This window comes from Pongo abelii, chromosome 23, assembly GCF_028885655.2.
Source record: "Pongo abelii isolate AG06213 chromosome 23, NHGRI_mPonAbe1-v2.0_pri, whole genome shotgun sequence".
NCBI classification, from domain to species: Eukaryota; Metazoa; Chordata; class Mammalia; order Primates; family Hominidae; genus Pongo; species Pongo abelii.
The window spans coordinates 45,375,867-45,390,945 of record NC_085929.1 but is presented as its reverse complement, the minus strand read 5'-3'; the positions used below and the strand labels follow the sequence as shown (position 1 = coordinate 45,390,945).

Here is a 15,079-nt window from a genome sequence, read left to right as displayed (position 1 = left end):
CTTAATTTGTTTAGTTTTTTAATCATAAATAGAGGTTGAATTTTATCAAACACCTGTTCTGCATTTATTGAGATGATCCTATGGTTTTTCTCCTTTTATCTGTTAATGTGAAAAATTACGTTACTTAATTTTCTAATCTGTTCTAGTGTACTCTAATCCAATTTGGTCATGATGTATTATCTTGGATTCAGTTTACTGATATTTTGCTTATGGAAAAGATTGTTCTATATTTTCCTTCCTCAAACAGTCTTTGGTTGGGATAACAAGCAGATTAAGCCAACTTTGTAAAAATTATTAGCAAGTATTGGTAATTTTTCTACTTGCTGGAATAGTTTGTATTTGAAAGTATTCATTCCTTAAATGTTTGGTAAAACCCTTCTGTTTAAAAAAAAAAAAAAAGTCTAGTCCTGCTGTTTCTTTGATATGAAGATTTTTAGTCATCAATTTTTTAAATGGTTAAAACATTGTTTACATTTAAAATGTCTTAAATGTAAAATTTGTGCAATTTGATTTACATTTTCAAAATTATTGGCATAAAGTTGCATCACATTTTTACATTTTTAAAACTGATTCTTCATCGAAGTCATGTTTCCTTTCTTTATTTTTATTTTTATTTAATTTTTTTAAGACGGAGTTTTGCTCTTGTTGCCCTGGCTGGAGTGCAATGGTGCAATCTCGGCTCACTGCAACCTCCGTCTCCCAGGTTCAAGTGATTCTCCTGCCTCAGCCTCCCAAGTACCTGGGATTACAGGCATGCACCACCACGCCCGGCTAATTTTGTATTTTTAGGAGAGACGGGGTTTCTCCATGTTGGTCAGGCTGGTCTTGAACTCTCGACCTCAGGTGATCTGCCTGCCTCAGCCTCCCAAAGTGTTGGGATTACAGGCGTGAGCCACGGCCCCCAGCCAATTTCCTTTCAATTCTGCTATACTTTATGGCTCCCATCTCTATTTCCTAATTAGTCTTGCCAAAGGTTTGCCAGTTTTATTAGTTTTTTCAAAAAAACAAAATTTGGCTTTGTTTGTCATGTCAGTTTTATGATTGCTATTTCATTTATTTCTGCTCTTACCTGTAAATTTTCTTTTTTCTGCTGTTTAGGATTTACTCAGCTGTTCTCTTGCTAACTTCTCATGTTAAATGTTTGGCTTATCATTTTCAGCCTTTTTCTCCTATATCATAAGCCTCTCATATGTTCTGATACGTGGAATTTTCATTATTGTTCGCGTCTAAGCATATTCTAAAACCTGTTATGCTTTCTTTTTTTTACCCATGAATTATTTAAAGGTTTTTCCTATTTCTATGCTTTTTTGTTATTTATTTCTTATTGAAGTACATGGTGGTCAGAAAATATTGTTTGTTCAATCCATCCTTTTGGCATTAACAAAAGATTGCTTTTTGGCAAGATAAATGGTCAATTTTCGTAAATGTTCCAGACGTGCTTGAAAATAATGTAATGTCTGCAGTTACTTGGTGAAATGTTCTGGAAATTCCCATTAAGTAAAATTTGTAATTCCACAATTCTCATCTCTCACCTTTTCTATGCCCACTGACTTTTTTTTTTTTTTTCTGCTTTCTCCTTCTGAATTACTCAGTGAGGTATGTTAGACAAGACAGAACTATCCAAACTCACAGTAAGAAACCAATCAGTGAAATCTAGAAGGTAGAATATTCTATCGGACAGTAGCTTAATTCCTTCAATTCACGGTATGAAAATAGGGACTGTTCTAAATTAAAAGAGATTTGTGGATGTAAGCAGATTGGGTCCTGAACTCTAACATAGAAAAACCAGGTATAGAGGACATTTGGAGGAAAATTGGTTTGGGCTCTCTAAAGCCTAGGGTGCACCCTTGCCCAGGTCCAAGGACACCCAAATGTCCTCCCTTTGCCGATGGCCAGTGCTTTGGTCCTGCCAGAGGAGGGCTGACATCCCCATCCACCTGTTCCAATGATAATAAAAGTGCCATTTCCTGTGATAACAGATGTCGATCCCCAACACCCAGAAGATGTAAATGCTAGACACTTGAAAATATCATTTTGAGTGACTTACCAGGGGACTTTAAAGGCAGACTGTGTGGCTAGTCTTGCTGGAAAGACACTCTGAAGTCTGTGATGATGGAGTAGCCTCTGCCCCACCCCCAACACCCACTCCATGGCCCCATGGGTCTATCAACTGTACTACACAGCTAACCCCCATGAACAGGGACTATGTCTCATTTCTCTGGGTCTCCCCAGCAGCATGGCTTGTTGGATAAACAAGAATTAGCTGGCCATCGAGCCACCATCTCTGTCTTGGCACAACCTCCGTGTGTTCTGCTTGCAAAATTCTGAGCCCAGGCCCTTTTATCTCCTTTGTCTCCTTTAAGAAAAGGATGCTCAAGCCTGTCACAGAATGAAAAACTTATTACGGGCATGCCCAGCCCAGACAGATGGGAGGGAGGCGGATGCAGAGATTGTTGTGGCCAAACTATTTACTGTGTCTGGACAGGACAATTTCAGGATTTGGAAATTCCCCGGCTGCGGAGAGGCAAAGGCTCTTTTCTCTCACCAGTTACCCGAGCAGCAGCCAGTGAACTGACTTTAATTTAGGATGTGAGGCTATGCTACGCCCTCACAAGGACCTAGCAGAATAAGACCACTGTTCAGGGAGCTGGGTGGCCCCTCGGTTTGCAGAGAATCCATGGCTGGATTTGATGGGTCAAAGTCAGCAGTATATACCCTCCCTAATGTGAGTGATTTTTCTCTAAATTCCACCAACAGTATCCCAAGAAGATAAGTGGGCAAGTGCATGAAGACATGTGTTTAAGGATATTCATTGCAGCCTGTCTGTAATTTCGAAAAACTGAAAACAATACATTTAGATCCATTAACTTATGATTATATACATGAATAATGGCACATCCATACAGTGGGTTACTCTACACTGTTAAAGGGATAACGGAGATCTATACTTCTTTCTTTTTTTTTTTTTTTTTTTTTTTGAGATGGAGTCTTGCTCTGTCACTCAGGCTGGAGTGCAGTGGCGTGATCTCGGCTCACTGCAACCTCCACCTCCCGGGTTCAAGCGATTCTCCTGCCTCAGCCTCCTGAGTAGCTGGGACTACAGGCGTGCCCATGCCCAGCTAATTTTTGTATTTTTAATAGAGATGGGGTTTCATCATGTTGGCCAGGCTGGTCTCGAACTCCTGACCTCAGGTGATCCACCCCCTCCTGGGCCTCTCAAAGTGCTGGGGTTACAGGCATGAGCCACTGCCTGGCAAGATCTATATTTCTTGACATGGAGATAGGTGGATACACCTATACACACACCCACATGCCGATCTGATATACACATAGTCATCTGTGTACATATTTGAAAAAAAAAAAAAAGATGTCTAGAAGGTCATTCACCACACTGCACCTCAGGTTGTCAATGGGTAGTGGGAATTAGAATGACATTTACCTTCTTTGGACTTTATGGAGTGTTTAATTTTTTTTACCATGAGTGTGTATCATTTTTATAATCAAGAGAAACAAAGTGATTCCCATTTTGGGATAAATAAAATTAGCTATTAACATTTTTGAAAAGTTTAAAAAGAATTTGTCAATATGTATAAAATGCTCTGCTCTAAAAATGATATAATTTTAGCACACCTTTTTCCTCACTGCTTCACAGAGGTTTCATTAAAATCAGCTCGAGCTTTCATCTGTGATTTTTTTATTTTTTTTTATTTTTTATTTTTGAGATGGAGTTTCCTCTTGTTGCCCAAGCTGGAGTACAGTGGCGCGATCTCTGCTCACTGCAACCTCCACCTCCTAGGTTCAAGCAATTCTGCCTCCGCTTCCCAAGTAGCTGGGATTACAGGTGCATGCCACCATGCCCGGCTAATTTTGTATTTTTTTCGTAGAGACAGAGTTTCACCATGTTGGTCAGGCTCGAACTCCTGACCACCCACCTCGGCCTCCCAAGGTGCTGGGATTATAGATGTGAGCCACCACACCCGGCCTTTTTTTTTTTTTTTTTTTTAAGTTATGTTGCTTTCATTTCAGGAGCTCTTTGGTAAAAATTGCACTGCACTGCAAAGGCTGAGAACCAGGTGCTGGAACCAGACAGCCTGGGCTCAGGTCTGGATCTGGATTGTGTTATGCATTAGTTCTGTGATCCTGGATAGGTCCTTTAACTGCCCTTTGACTCGTTTAAATTTGGGATGATACAGGAGTTCGAGGTTACAGTGAGCTAAGATTCCACCAGCATGTGTGACAGAGTAAGACCCTGTCTCAAAAATAAATAAATAAACGTTTAAAAGACTAATTTGGGCTGATAGTAGTACAAAACCTCACAGGGCTACTCTGAGGATTAAATGAGATGATACAGGTAAAGAAAGAACTTAGAACAATGCCTGGCTTAAAGCAAGCACTCAGGCCGGGAGCGGTGGCTCACGCCTGTAATCCCAGCACTTTGGGAGGCCGAGGTGGGCGGATCACGAGGTCAGGAGATCAAGACCATCCTGGCTAACACGGTGAAACCCCGTCTCCACTAAAAATACAAAAAATTAGCCGGGTGTGGTGGCAGGTGCCTGTAGTCCCCGCTACTCGGGAGGCTGAGGCAGGAGAATGGCGTGAACCTGGGAGGCGGAGCTTGCAGTGAGCCGAGATCGCGCCACTGCACTCCAGCCTGGGCGACAGAGCAAGACTCCATCTCAAAAAAAAAAAGAAAAGCAAGCACTCAGTAAATGTTTCTACTTTCCTCTTTCTTAAAATTTACAGTCAGCTCCACCATCGATTATTTGGATTGAACAATAGGATATATTTTACTGGCTTCTTCTTTTTTGACATTGTTACTATATGTTGTTTTGTTTTTTTCCCAGTTTTATTGAGAAAACTGGTAGTATAATTGACAAAAAAATGAACATATTGAAGGTATACAACATGATGATTTGACATATGACACACCGATATATGTATACATTGTGAAATGATTATCATAACCAAGCAAATTAACATATCCATCACCTCACATACTTACATGTATGTGTGTGTGTGCTTTAGATTTGACATATAAGTGAGACATACAGTATTTCTTTGTGTGTCTGGCTTATTTCTCTTAGCATTGTGTTCTCTGGGTTCATCCATGTTGTCACAATGGCAAGATTTCCTTTTTTATGGCTGAATAATATTCCAATGTGTATATATTTCCCATTTTCTTTAGCCATTCATCTGTCAGTGGACATTTATGTTGCTCCCATGTCTTGGCTATTGTGAATAATGCTGCAATGAACATAATGGAGGAGATTTCTCTTTAAGATACTGACTTCATTTTATCTGGCTACACATCCAGAAATGGGATTCTTGGATGAAATGGTAGCACTACTTTTAATTGTTTGAGGAAACTTCATACTGTTTCCTATAATGGCTGTACCAATTTATACTCCCACCATCAGTGTCCAGGGTTCCCTTGTTTTCCTCCACATCTTAGCCAACACTTACTATCTCTGTCTTTTTCAAAAGAACCATTCTAACAGGTGTGAGTTGCTAGCTCAGGTGGTGTTGATTTGCAATTGCCTGACGATTAGTGATGCTGAGCACATTTTCATATACTGCTGTGTTCTTTGGAAAAAAAAAATCTATTATTATTTCTTTGCTCATTTTAAAATCAGGTTATTTATTTTTTGGCTATTGACTTGTATGAGTTCCTTATATATTTTGGATGTTAGCCCCTTATCAGATATATGATTTGCAAACATTTTCTCCTATTTCATAAGTTATCTTTTCATTTTATTGATTGTTTGCTCTGCAGAAGCTTTTTAGCTTAATGTAATCCTACTTGTTTATTTTGCTTTTGTTGCCTATGCTTTTGGCGTCCTACACAAAAAATCATTACCAACACCAATGTCAAGGAGCTTTTTCCCTTTGTTTTCTTCTAAGAGTTTTACAGTTTCAGTTCTTACATTTAAGTCTTTAATCAATTTTGAGTTAATTTTTGTGTGTGGTGTATGATACGGGTCCAATTTCATTGTTTTCCATGTGGATATCCAGTTTTCCCAACACATTTATTGAAGAGACTACTCTTCCCCCATTGTGTATTCTTGGCACCTTTGTAAAAGATTAGTTGACAGTATAAGCATAGGTTGATTTCAGGGCTTTCTATTCTGTTTCATTAGTCTATGTGTCTTTTTATACCAGTACCATGCTGCTTTGATTACTGTAGCTTTGTGATGTAGTTTGAAAGCAGGAGTGTGATGCCTTCAGCTTTGTTATTCTTTCTCAAGATTGCTTGGGTATTCAAGGCCTTTTTTGATTCCATGCAAATTTTAGGATTTTTCTTTTATATTTCTGTGAAGAATGCTATTGGATTTTTTTTCTTTTTTCCTGTATATATGTATGTATATATGTATGTATTTATTTATGTTTGCCTGAGGCCTCCACTTAAAGAGGAGCAATTGAAATTTTGATAGAGATTGCATTGAATCTATAGATTGCTTTGGGTAGTATGGACATTTTAACAATATTAATTCAGGCCAGGCATGGTGGCTGATGCCTGTAATCCCAGCACTTTTGGAGGCTGAGACTGGCAGATCACCTGAGGTCAGGAGTTCAAGACCAGCCTGGCCAACATAGTGAAACCCCATCTCTACTAAAAATACAAAAATTAGCCAGGCATGGTGGCGGGCATCTGTAATCCCAGCTACTCAGGAGGCTGAGGCAGGAGAATAGCTTGAACCCTGGAGGTGGAGGTTGCAGCAAGCTGAGATCGGCATAGGCGACAGAGCAAAACTCTGTCAAACAAACAAAAAAAAATGCATGCTGAGTAATGAACCAAAATGACATCACCAGAACGTATTGCTCTCCTGTCCCCTGAATACTCTCCACCACCCTCATTCTCAGTCTTCTAATAGTTGGTTATCTTAAGCGCTTACCTTTTATGCCCATTGAATTGTCAACAAATAGCTGCCAATCTCAGGCCTTTCTGGATGCCTAAAATCCAGCATCATCTATAACATGGATTTTGCTGAAAGAGGAACAGTGTTCACAAACTTCTAGGTGAATATAATCGCACCACTGCACTCCAGCCTGGCAACAGAGTGAGACTCTGTCTCAAAAAAAAAAAAAAAGAAAAAAAAAGGATTGAGTGAATTAACAAATGAAGAACACATAGAATGATGCCCAGTACATAGTAGGCCTTCCATACGTGCCAGCTATTAATACTGTGACATTCCAAGGCCTTTAGACATTTTTATATCTTATGAGGCAAAGAAACAAAAAACCCAATCAGTTCTGTAGAAACTACCTCGTTGATGTAATTACCAGATTTCCATGAACAGAGGGAAGAATTTGGTAGTGATATGACTCAAATCCAAGGTTGTGGCCAAAGGCAGTCCCAAGGGCTCTGAGATGACCCACACAGAAGGTCTTGAGATAAGCATCTATAAATAGGAATCAGAATGGCCCATCAGGGTCACAGAGAAGAATCCTGAATCATTATGCAACATCAAACTGCTGAGTAGAGACCCTCAGAAATGGTTTGAAATGACTGAATTATTCCCGTAGTGAGTAAGTAGTTTTTACTCCCAGGAAGACTTGAATTATGTACAGAAATGTAAAAAGAACAAAATCCTAATTATTTATTTATTTACTTATTTGAGATGGAGTCTCGCTCTGTTGCCGAGACTGGAGTGCAGTGGCTTGATCTCGGCTCACTGCAACCTCCGCCTCCCAGGTTCAAGCGATTCTCTTGCCTCAGCCTCCCAGGTAGCTGGGGTTACAGGCATGCGCCACCACACTCGGCTAATTTTTGTATTTTTAGTAGAGATGGGGTTTCACCATGTTGGCCAGGCTGGTCTCGAACTCCCAACCTCAGGTGATCCACCCACCTTGGCGTCTCAAGTGCTGGGATTACAGGCATGAGCCACCGCGCCTGGCCATCTTTTATATTAAGGTGGTTTTTCTATTTTATATTCTTATAATATTTAAGAGAACTCAGTCTATTAAAATAATAGATTGCCTCATGATTACAATTTTAAATGTGTAACTGAGTAAATGATCTGGACTTGGGATTTGCTCTTTTACACATCGTACTGGAACAGCCAGTCAGACTTCAAGCTCATGTTTATATGCTAAATGCATTCAATTTATAAGAATTGCTCCAGCACTTAAGAAGGTTTGTCAGCCAATTATACTTAGGAAGTTAAGCAAATATATTATATGTGATGAATAATGCAATATGAAAAGTTTAAAGGAGTTTAAGTTCATAAATGAGACCAAAATTAATCAGAGCCTTCTTAGAAGTGATTGTTAAATTTGCTAGATCTATAATTAAAATAATAAGTTACTTAAGCTGAAATTAAAAGTGTAAGGACAAACTAGGTTTTTCCTTTTATTTATAACTTTAATAAATTGAATATTAATTTTTAAAACTTAAGAAAACCCCTGGATAATCTTTTCTGCACACAAAATCTGCCTTTCAGGGCATCCAAAAATTCACATTAATGTGCATATGAGGTTGAGGTTATTTGAGACAGTCCTGTTACCTCTTATTTCTGTTCATGTCCTATTCTTGTTCAAGAATAGGACAAGTTCAGGCCGGGCACGGTGGTTCACGCCTGTAATCCCAGCACTTTGGGAGGCCCAGGCAGGCGGATCACGAGGTTATGAAATTGAGACCATCCTGGCTAACACGGTGAAACGCTGTCTCTACTAAAATACAAAAAATTAGCCAGGCGTGGTGGTGTGCACCTGTAGTCCCAGCTACTCGGGAGGCTGAGGCAGGGTAATCGCTTGAACCTGGGAGGCAGAGATTGCAGTGCCAAGATTACTCCACTGCACTCCAGCCTGGCAACAGAGCGACACTCTGTCAAAAAAAAGAATAAAAAAGAATAGGACAAGTTCTCAGTAGGCCCCTGGACTAACCACCCAGCACTCTTAAATTCACACAGGAACTGGCTTTTGGTCATAACTCTTCCAATTCTACACACCATTCAGCAGCTGCAGGTCACACAGGACCCTGGGAACACAGAATCCCCAGCCCAAATGGGGTTGAGGTTGCAGCTCACAATGTCGCCCAGAGAGATGTCCTATCTCCACGTGAGAGTCACTGGGGTCCCAACCTGTCCCAGAGTCTGAGGCTGGAGTGCACCAGGGTTCCCCCATGGCTCAGAACATGATTATCAGGATATGGTTCCCTTAGGCGGTGTCCTTATTGGCACCCCCAACAGGTGACGCCCGCCCCGGACAGCCGGACCTCCCAGGTGGATGACAGACCTCCTTGCCTCTCCAGGCGGCAGGGGATACATCACAAATCGGAGTCATACACACAACACTAGAGAAACGGAAGAAAGATGATGCATTTTGGTAGTGACAAAGGTAGAGGCAATCTCCCAGAGCTGGGGACTCCCGAAATTGGGTTGGGTTCTAAACTAACTACATAATCAGACCGATGCGTTCTTCTGTTGGCTGGCTCTGCCTCACCAAGAACTCCACACCCCTGGAAAATCCCTCCCGGGATTGTCTGGGAGGTCCAGGTGTGTCCCCGGGCACAGGATCTGGGGTGCTTAGCTGGGCCCAGCACTTTCTCGGGGCTTCTCTGCTGGGTGTGTGCTTTGGAGGCAGAACTCAATGAACCCACTAGAAGGCTTCTTTCTCATTTAACCTCTCGAAGTTTCTCTCCTAAAACAATCCCAGAACTGTTGTGTCACAACAGGAACAGGAACCTCACAGCTGATCTCCTATCAGCAAGCTTTTGATATTGTCAATCCCCCTAAGGGGCCCCCTCAAGACCCCAGGGAAGGGGATGAGGAGGAAAAGGCAAAGGTGAGGGGACGCATAGTGGGGGGTCCTCCTCCTCCTGCCAGAGCGGAAGGCCCCAGGTGACACCAGTCCCCGCTGTGAGCAGGGAATGGCACTGCACCGGGGCTGGAGTGCTGGGGAGGGCAGGCGGTCAGCAGCACGGGTCAATGGCCAGCCTTCTCCGGCCATATTCCAGCCCTCTGCTCCAGGGCAGGAGTCCACACAGCTCAGCAGAAGTGGCAGAATGGGGGGGCTGGGTGCGGTGGCTCATGCCTGTAATCCCAGCACTTTGGGTGGCCAAGGTGGGTCAATCACCTGAGGTCAGGAGTTCGAGACTGGTCTGGCCAACATGGCAAAACCGCATCTCTACTAAAAATACAAAAATTAGCCAGGCATGGTGGCAGGCACCTGTAATCCCAGCTACTCAGGAGGCTGAGGGAGGAGAATTGCTTGAACCCAGGAGGCGGAGTTGCAGTGAGAGCCATTGCACTCCAGCCTGGGCGACAAGAGTGAAACGCAAAAAGAAAAGAAGAAAGAACGAAAGAACAAAGGAAGGAAGGAAGGAAGGAAGGAAGGAAGGAAAGAAGGAAGGGAGGGAGGGAGGGAGGGAGGGAGGAAGGAAGGGAGAGAAAAGAAAAGAAAAGAGAAAAGAACAGAACAGAACAGAACAGAACAGAACTGGCAGAATGGAACCCAAGAGAGGACCAGCCTCCCAGCACCCCCTTGTCAGGGCTCCCTAACCTTTCCTTAAAGTGAAAAAGAATCTGGAGAAACTAGCATTCCCCCTAAACCACTGAAATGTAGTTGGGAGAAAAAAAAAAACAAAAACAAAAAACGTGCTGCCCAGCAAAACAGGAAGAGCAGGAAGAGAACAAGTTTGCACAGAGCTGAGAGATGAAAGACATCACGCCAGAGCTTTGCATCTCTTCTCACGTGCTTTGCATTCACTGGAAAGAGGTGTCCGGATGAGGGGCCCGTGGGAGCCAGAAGCACCCCTGGATTTTATCTGCAATTGCTCAGGTGTCAGTTTTCCCACCGTGGCCTTGACCACCCCTCGTCAGTCCCGCAGACCTTGCTGGGGGCCCCTGGCCTGACAAGCCAGACTGTTGTGGAAGAAAGAAACAAACGCTCTTCTTTAAATCATTGTATTTCCAAGTGTCTTTGTAGAGAAGACCTAACTAACTAGCAGACCAGAGGGGAATGGCTCCCTCCGTCTTGTGCACCCATCTGTGAGATGGTGCCCAGGCTTGGAGTTTCCAGGGAGTTTCCAGCTCTTTCCATTTTAATGTACAGCCTGTTGCCTCTCTGAATATACATCAGGGAGGCTGCACTGCAGCAGATTGGAAATGCATCTGCCTCTTGGCCCTCGGAACCTCACCCAGGGCTCAGCCTCTGCATCCAGCTTGCTGTGCCAGGCCCCTTCGCCTCTGCAGTGAGTTGTCACTGGGGGCCTCCTCCCTGTACTTGGATCAAGGCCCAGGCTCTCCTCCACGGCCTGCAGGGCCCTGCCTCCCTCGCTGACCTCACTCTCTCTGTCCACTCGGCTCCAGCCCCGCTGGCTTCCTTCTGTCCCTCAGATATGCTAGGTGTGTCCCTGCCTCAGGGCCTTCTGATAGGAAAGCTCCTCTCCCAGATCTATGCAGCTGCCTCCTTTTCCTGGTGTGGGTCTCATCTCAGATGTGGCTGCTCTACAGGCCTGCCCCAGCCACCATGCTGAGCACCTCCCCCCCCCATGAGCCCTGTTCCTCTCCACTGTGCAACCCTATTCAGCCTCTTCACAACACGTATCTGACTTGAAATCATCTTGCCGTGTGTGTTTGTTGTCTGTCTGCTGCCCCCATAAGAATCCAAGACTCTTGAGGGCAGGGACTCTGTCTGTCTTGTTCTCTGCCGTGTCCCCAGCTCCTAGAATAGTACAAGCATATGATTGAAGCCCAGTAAATATTACTTGACTGCCTACCTAGTGTCAGGCCCTGTCCAGGGAACCAGGAGCACAGGAAACCCTGCCCTCAGGGAGCTCATGCTTTGCAGGGAGGTGGCAAGTCACCAGGAAGAACTCTCCTGTGTTCTTGATGCTCTATAAACACCCAAATGGGGCAAAGGAAGGCTGGCCAATTCTACCTGGCAGGCCCAGATATGGCTTCATACAGGAGACCCCAGAACTGAGTTTTGAAAGATGCATAGGTGCATCCCGGGTGAAGGTACAAAGGTGTGGAAAAGCGGGGACCACCCTGGAACAGCAGGTGGTTCAAAGACACCCAAGGAAGAAGGTGAGCAGGTTGAGGGTACAGGGTGTAGGGACATGGGGAAGAGTTGCTCTGCACGAGAAAGAGCTCAGCCTTCCTCTAGAGACAGCAAGAGCCACTGAGAGGTTTTTTCACTGTTGATATTTTGGCTCCTTCAACGTTGAAACATCTTAAACAGAGGAATGACTTGGTCAGTACTGCACTTCCAAATAATCCCTTTGCCAAAATTGGCGTTTCCCGTGTCCCTTGCCCAATCATGACCGTATTCGGGCATATTTCCAACAACTCTGCTGCCCTCTTTCTAAAAATAGCGAGCATGTCTTTGGAGGCACAGGATTTCACAGCACAACGTTTCAGAAGGAACTCTACATGTTTCTATTCTCTACATGTTCAGGGGCTCACACTGTCCCCTGAACTGTCTTTGGCTTCTTTGTCTACAGCTTCCTAGGTCAAATAGCATCATGTGGCTGGACTCGTTGGGCAGCAGGAAGAGATAAGGGAAGGGCATTAAATGGAAGAAGAAAAGTTTCATTCATCTCTGAGTCTTCCACATTTGGATAGAAACTCAGTATCCTCAATAGTAAAATGGAATAATAACAGCATCTACCTCATAGAATCCTTTTGAGATCAAATTATTAATACCTTTTCTCTAATCAGGTAGAGATAGAAAAGAAGAAAAAATAAATAAAGTAAATTATTAATACTGTATGTAAAGCTCTCAGAAGAGTCCTTGAAACATAATGAGTTATTTTTTTTTTTCTTTTTGAGACAGTTTCACTCTTGCTGCCCAGGCTGGAGTGTAATGGTGCGGTCTCAGCTCACTGCAACCTCCACCTCCCAGGTTCAAGAGATTCTCCTACCTCAGCCTCCCGAATAGCTGGGATTACAGGTGCCCACCACCATACCCGGCTAATTTTTTTATTTATTTTATTTTATTTTTTTTAGTAAAGACGAGGTTTCACCATGTTGGCCAGACTGGTCTCGAACTCCTGACCTCAAGTGATCCTCCTGCCTCAGACTCCCAAAGTGGTGGGATTACAGAAATGAGCCCTATAAGGAGTTCTGTACAACATGTTAGCTGTTGTTATTTTTGGCCAATACAGCTTCAATTTCTAGAATTGGTCCAATATACTTTCCGTGGAAGAAAAACATATAAGTGTATACGATGTGTGCGTGTGTGTGTGGGGGGGGTGTGTGTGATGTTCATCTCTCTTGAGGTATAAACTGGCTCAGGGCATATATAAACATACACTTCCACCATTGCAAACTTGCTGTGTGCCCAACACAGTTGCAGATGCTGATATGTATCATATGTTGTTATCCTCACGATAATTCTACAAGATAGGAATGATTATCTCCATTTTACAGATGAAGAACACTGAGGGTCAAAGAGGTTGATGATGAAAAGTTGCACCACTGAAATTCATCCGTGTGCACATCCATCTCTTCATGCATCTCAGTTCCTCCAGGGCAGGAATCCCATCTTTTCTACTTTGCATTCCCAGAGCTCATTGCAGGGAGTGGGAGAGAGACGCAGCGAGCGGCTGCTGGGCCTGAATCCCTATACATGTTATATGGTCAAAATTACTCTCAACAAGCCCTTCAATGGCACATCCAACAAATATTAATTGGAAAACATACATATATATTCATATATATATATATATATATATATATATATATATATATATGAATTGGATACCTACTGTGTGCAGGGCCCTGTGCTAGCACTGGAGAAAAAGTGGGAACCAGATGGGCAAAGTCCCTGCCGCTGTGGAGCCTGGTGTCTAGTGAGGAAGTCAGGCATTAAATAAATGGTCACATTAAACAAATCATTCCTATAACGCCAGATAGTGTTAAGGACCGGGGAAAAAAATAGACATTGTAAACCAAAAAGTGTCTGAGACAGGCCTCAATCAATTGAGAAGCTTATATTGCCAAGGTCAAGGACGTGTCCGGAAGATAGTGAATTCGGGTCCCGAGTTTTTATTTTCCTTTCCCATCTATGGGGAGAGAGGGTGGTGGGTAGGAGTTGGGGCTCCTTTACATAAGGTCGTCAAAGGAAATCTTTTTGAAGAGGTGACATCTGAGCAGAGATTGAAAGAACTGAAGAAGCCACCTGCCACCTCTGGGAGAAGAAGATGTGACTGTTCTAGGTAGAGGGAACAGCAAGGACCAAGGTCCTGGGATGGGAGCAGCTTGGAGTTTGCAGAGCCTATAAAGTACCATACTCAGCTGCTGTGTCTCAACCCTCTGCAGTAACATCTGTTCCCTGCTCGGATCCCCAGGGGTCCCTGTTCTATGCCCCCCCAAGCCCACCCATGTGCCTTTCCTCCAGCAGCCAGCATCTGTAGCTCTCCTTCCAAAGGCCATCCCCAGGGTACTGAAGCCACTTTGCACACAGAGGCAGAAAGCAGCACGTGTCTGGGGGATCAACATTCCCCCCACCTAATACCCTTGCCCTGCAGCCTGTAACCAGGGTCTGGTGGGTAGGGGCAAATATTGAGGAATAACTTACTCTCCAGATCCCTTGAAGGGTGAGGCTGGGGCCACCCACTGCAGGACTTTAGCTCGACACCTTACTCTCTGCTTGCTTCCTTCCCTTTCCTATCTTGCTTCACTCATTCCCTTAGCAATCTCCCCTGGGAACACTTCCTTAATAAGTCACTTATATGTGACTAAGACAATCACATAATGGGTTAAGTTGCAGCAGTGTGCAGTGTATAGTGATAAAGACATCTGCAGAATATCATTTTACATTTTCTAAATGATGGAGACAAGTGCAGAGTTGACTCTGTGTTGAGTTAAATGTCCAGAGGATGCTACACCCTCCACATTCTAACTCACACCCCAGCCCTCCAGGACCTTAAATCAGGGACAGAATGAAGGCCTGTGGCCTGTGGTCCCAAGCTCAAGGCACTGACTTCTGGCATCAGGGAGGGGACAGTCCATTCTGGAAAGTGGACTTGGATAGATCTTCAACGGGATTGGAGCTAAAGTACTCTTTCCCAATTCTGACACTGTCCACAGCCTTAAGAGACTCTGTGCCTCAACCATGCCAGGCTGACAGTCGA

The 15,079-nt window shown here is 43.7% G+C and overlaps 1 long non-coding RNA gene across 2 annotated transcripts in view; it reads right to left on the bottom strand.

The window, feature by feature from the left end:
* LOC103888973 (uncharacterized) overlaps positions 1-7,452 on the bottom strand; it is a 39,796-nt gene extending 32,344 nt beyond the window's left edge. For both annotated transcript variants that reach the window (XR_010139533.1, XR_653342.4), the window contains exons 1-2: positions 7,282-7,452; positions 6,894-7,066 (exon numbers count right to left, since the gene is read on the bottom strand). This is a non-coding gene — a long non-coding RNA (uncharacterized LOC103888973). The remainder of the gene's footprint in view (positions 1-6,893; positions 7,067-7,281) is intronic.
* Positions 7,453-15,079: the final 7,627 nt, after the last annotated feature.